Source organism: Herpailurus yagouaroundi, unplaced genomic scaffold (assembly GCF_014898765.1).
Source record: "Herpailurus yagouaroundi ecotype Mexico unplaced genomic scaffold, PumYag 246, whole genome shotgun sequence".
Lineage (NCBI taxonomy): Eukaryota > Metazoa > Chordata > Mammalia > Carnivora > Felidae > Herpailurus > Herpailurus yagouaroundi.
The window spans coordinates 7,672,657-7,677,558 of NW_024412463.1; the positions used below are offsets into that span (position 1 = coordinate 7,672,657).

The following is a 4,902-nucleotide window of genomic DNA, read 5'->3' on the forward strand; positions in this document are numbered from 1 at the left end:
GTGTGCGTTTCCACATCGTGGGAAGTGCATCTTTGGGGTAAATTCTGGAAGCGAGATGCCTGGTTTGGAGGTAGGTGCATATATCGTTTTGTGTGATATTTTGCCTAAATTTCCCTCGATAAACGCTGGTTCTATCACCCCGCACCTCCCACCAGCAAGGCGAATGAGGGCCCTTCCCAGTCTTGCCAATGGAGCCTGGGGTCGAGGTTTTGACCTTGGCCATTCTGGTGGGTGAGCCACGGTGCCTCAGCGAAGCCGACGTTGGCCTTTCCCTTGTCTCCTTTCATTTACTAAAATGCCATTTTATATCTTTGTGAATTAGCTGTTCGTGTCTTGTGGTCATTTTCCTAGACTATTTTTGGTCTGTTTTGCTTGTTTTTGTGTGTTTGTTTCTTTGTTTTTGTTTTTGTTTTTTGTTCTATGTATTTTATTTTATTTTATTTTAATTTTTTTTAATGTTTATTTATTTTTGAGACAGAGAGAGACAGGCCATGAATGGGAGAGGGTCAGAGAGAGAGGGAGACACAGAATCTGAAGCAGGCTCCAGGTTCCCAGCTGTCAGCACAGAGCCCGACGCGGGGCTCGAACTCACATACCGCGAGATCGTGACCTGAGCTGACATCGGACGCTTAACCGACTGAGCCACCCAGGCGCCCCTGTTCTATGTATTTTAAACAATATTAATCTGTTATCTCTGATAGATGCTGCAGAGATTTCCTGGCAGTTTTCCCTTTGTCCTTGGATTTTGCATATGGTGCCTTCTGCCATGCAACAGGTTTTTCTTAAGTTAATAAAAATCTTGTTAAATTTGTACGAAACTGCCAGTCCGGGTTTTTCCTCATAGTCGAAGTCTTCCCCTCCACCCACGCCTCCTTCTAAGGCTTGTACGGTTTCACTGTTTCCTGTGGATCTCTGACCCACGTGGAGTTACTCTGGTCTTCGGGATGAGAAATGGATTAATTTTATCTTCTTTCCAAATGGCTGTCTCGTTGTCTCCACACATTTATGAGTCGGATCGCCTCAGCACTGGGCTCCTTTTTAATTCTGTCACAAATGACCTTGGGGGAGCGGTGGAAGGAGGGGGCCGTGGGGACAGGGCTTGGATGGTATTTCCTAGTAAAGAGCGGGCTGGCCTTTGTGGGCTGAGAGGCCTCTTCCTTCGGCCTCCCTGGACTGGTTCTCGGCTCCTCGAGGCTCCAGGATGCTGGGGGCCCTGCCTTGTGGGTGATGTGCTGAAACGCCTTCCTGGTCCACCAGCGAGATGGCCTGCCCCCGGCGTCCCTGGGGACCAGGGTCCCTCTGACCCAGGAAGCGTGGCTCCGCCCTATCACTGCCAGGCCAGGAGGCGGAGGGGGAGCACAGGCAGACCGTGAGAACCTCTGGATTCCTCTCAACAGAGAGTCGTGAGATCGTCCAGCCTTTGGAACATTATTCTCCCTTGTCTGCGCTTGAGAGATCAGTTTGTGGAATGGCGTGCTCTTTACCTGCTTGGACTCAAGGTCAGCAAAGGCCGAATTTTGCAGTTAAAGAAGCTCGGCGAGTTCCCGGGGCCACGCACCCGAGGGTCCCCCAGTATGGGAGGCCAGGGCCGCGATGCCTTCTTCCCTTTCACATGGCTTTTGCTTGGTTGGAAGATTCAAGTACAGTGGGTTTCTGAGTTAGGATTTGGCAGGAGGGAGGAGGGCACGGGGTAGTCGCCGGGTTCATGGAAAAGCAGAGGTGAGGTTGGGGGCGGGGGGGGGGGAGGGCTGTGTTCATCATCTCTTCCCTGACGTGGCCATGATGTCCCGGGCTGGAGAGCCGTGGGCCACAGGGGGTTTTCACGCTGGCAGGGCAGGTGGCCAGGGAGTGGGGTCCTCCGTGATCAAGGCCACCCGCTGCTAGGCTCCCGGTTCACAGGGAGCCGGTGAAGCCCCGATGCGACCAACGGAGAGGAGCTGGTGGTCAAAGCCCGTGCGCTTTGCTCCCGCGTGGCGGGCTCTGAGCACGTTTCTCCGGCCCCGAGGGTCCCAGTTGGCCGGAGCCGTGCAGACAGCAGACCCAGCTGGGCAAGTACCCTTGTCTTTGCTCTCTTTTCTTTCGCCTCAGTCGTTCACTCCTCTCTGCTTCTGAGATGACCTTTACAAAGCAATCGGGACCCGAGCCTTGCCTCAGGCTCTGCTTTTGGGGGAATGCAAAGTAAGACCGGTCTCCTTCCCTCAGGGTTTGCCTGTGGCACCATGGGCACTGGAGCGGGCTCTCTCTCTGCTGTGGGGCCACCCTGGACCTTGCGGGGTCCCCGCCTCAGCCCCCTTGTTGCCAGTAGCGGCCCCAGCCCCTCCATCTGTAAAGACTGAAAATCTCCAGACGCTGGCAGACGTCCCCGGAGGCAAAACAACTGGGATGAGAACCGAAGCCGACCGCCAATGAGGTCTCGTAAAGGAGGGAAGAGTCCCCGGGGACCTTGGGGCCTGGGGGCCTGGAGGGCAGCTCCAGGGAGAAAGGTCCCATCCCATCCCCATTCCGTCTTCAAAGGAAGCTGGACACTGAGGGTCAATGTCCTTTCTTTTCTGACTTCACGAACGGAGTTGGCCAAAGCAAACACACGTAAGGCCCAGCTTTGGCCCTTGGCCCCCAGTGGATCGCCCTGTTTCCCCACAAAGCCTCTGGTCCTGAGGATGACCCCAGGCTTTTGTCTTCTTGCCTCTCTGCTGCTGGGAGCCAGGCCCATCGGGGGCCTGGGAGACGCAAGGCTTCCTCTTGTTCCTGGAATATTTCCAGTGATTTCCCAAAAGTCCCGGGGCCTGGCAATGCAGCCCGTGGGGAGGGAGGGAAGCATAGGCAGGCCATTTCCTGGGAACCCCAGGCTGAGTCGGGGAACGAGGCCCACGGGCCTCCAAGGTCTTGCCGGCCACACAGCCCCCAGCAGGGCTCTCAGAGCCCAACACCCTTCGGGGATTGTCCGCACTTTAGTGCCTTCGAAAGAAACAGAGCCTAGAAGCTGAACTGCGCTAGACGTGGGGACAAAGTCCTTCCTGCAGCACTGCACCCCGGCCCACTCCCCGGCCTGGGGCATGAAACCCGGATTCCAGGTCCTGCCTGCACCCACTCACGTCAACTTGGGTGAGACACCGAACCCTCCGTGATCCCTTCCGGGAGGAAGTTGTGGGCAACATCGCCCCCACACCTGCTACGTACCTGGTCCGGCACGACATTCTACCCCTGAACCCGCCGGAACGTGGGCTCCACAAAGGTCAGGAGCTTGGCTCCTGGAATTGTCACAGTCTCCCCAGCACCCGGGAGCCTGGCGCGGGACAGGCGATCAAGGAACACCCGCCGAGGAGAGAACGCCTGCCCTCACAGCCGCGTGGGGGGCAGGAAAGGCTAAGCCCCAGAGAGGGCAAGTAGCTTGTTCGAGGCCACACGGCCGGCCGCTGGGGACACCCGGGACTACGTGCCTTTCAAGTCTGCCCTCTTAGCCACTCGGCCACCCCCGCCGCCAGGTGCACCGGGAGGACCAAACACGGAGCTGTCTGTTCACTGAGCAAATGAGCATCAAACACGGAGATGAACGGCCTGGCCGGAAAGGACCACACTCAGTGAGGTGTGTGCACCTGCCCATCACCGACTTCCCGGGGCAGGCGCTTCCTACGGTGCTGTAACCCATCACCCTCACTTAGCAGCTTGAAACAGCACAGACTTACGGCCTTACAGTTCCGGAGGTCAGAAGTCTGAAATGGCTCTCACTGGCCAGGAACCAAGGTGTCGGTGGGTCTGCCTTGCTTCTGGAGGCTCCACTCTCCTTGCCTTTCCCAGCTTCGAGGGGCTGCTGGGGCCCCTTCCTCTGTCCTCAGAGCCAGCGCTGACCTCTGCTCTGGCACTGGCCCTCCAGCCCCCCTGTTCCTCTCACGAAGACCCCGGTGATCACCGTTAGGCCCCACCCGGACGACCTCAACGTCGTTCACTTAGCCCCATCTGCAGAGCCCTCCCGCCATGTCAAGCGACAGCTACACCCACAAGTCCTGGGGATTATGGAAGGGACGTCTCTGGTTCAGCACGGCCAGTTTGTGGAGATGTGTTTCCAGAACTGCAGAATGTCTTGGCGAGCCTGGGCCGCCGTCACAAAAGACCACAGAACGAGGGGAGCTTCACACGACAGAAAGACCTACCTCTGGGCCCTTCTAGAGGCTGGGAGCCTGAGACAGTCCGGGTGCCGGCGTCGTGGGGTCTGGCGAGGGTTCTCCCCGGCTTGCGGACAGAAGAGTCAGGACAGAGAACCGTCTGTCCCCTCTTACCGAGACCGCTAGTCTTCCTGGATTAGGACCCCCGCTCATGACCTAATTTGATCTTAATTACCCCCCAAGATAGTCACATTGGGGTTAGGGCCTCATATGAATTGTGGGGGGGGGGGGGACACTTCAGTCGACAACACAGGCCATCGGTGACTGTCCCTGTGTCCCCATGTCCACCCCTGGGAACTACATTCCCCGGGCTGCCTGTGAGCTGGCTGCCTTTTACAAAATCCCTCAAATGGAGGGGTGAGCGCCTGGGTGGCTCAGTCGGTGGAGCATCCGACTTCGGCTCAGGCCATGATCTCCTGGTCTGTGGGTTTGAGCCCCGCGTCGGGCTCTGTGCTGACAGCTCGGAGCCTGGAGCCTGCTTCCGATTCTGTGTCTCCCTCTCTCTCTTTCTCTCTGCCTCTCCCCCACTCGCAATCTGTCTCTCTCTCTTTCTCAAAATAAATAAATAAGCTTTAAAAAAAAAATAGAGGGGCACCTGGATGGCTCAGTCAGTTAAGTGCCTGACTTTGGCTCAGGTCATGATCTTACGGTTCATGGGTTTGAGCCCCCCGTCGGGCTCTGTGCTGACAGCTCAGAGCCTGGAACTGCTTTGGATTCTGTGTCTCCCTCTCTCTCTGCCCCT

General features: G+C 57.1%; 1 long non-coding RNA gene across 1 annotated transcript in view; it reads left to right on the forward strand.

Moving 5' to 3' along the window:
• The first annotated feature begins 1,185 nt into the window (after positions 1-1,185).
• LOC121019982 (uncharacterized) overlaps positions 1,186-4,902 on the forward strand; it is a 4,642-nt gene continuing 925 nt past the window's right edge. Inside the window, exon 1 of the long non-coding RNA XR_005785856.1 lies at positions 1,186-1,499. This is a non-coding gene — a long non-coding RNA (uncharacterized LOC121019982). The remainder of the gene's footprint in view (positions 1,500-4,902) is intronic.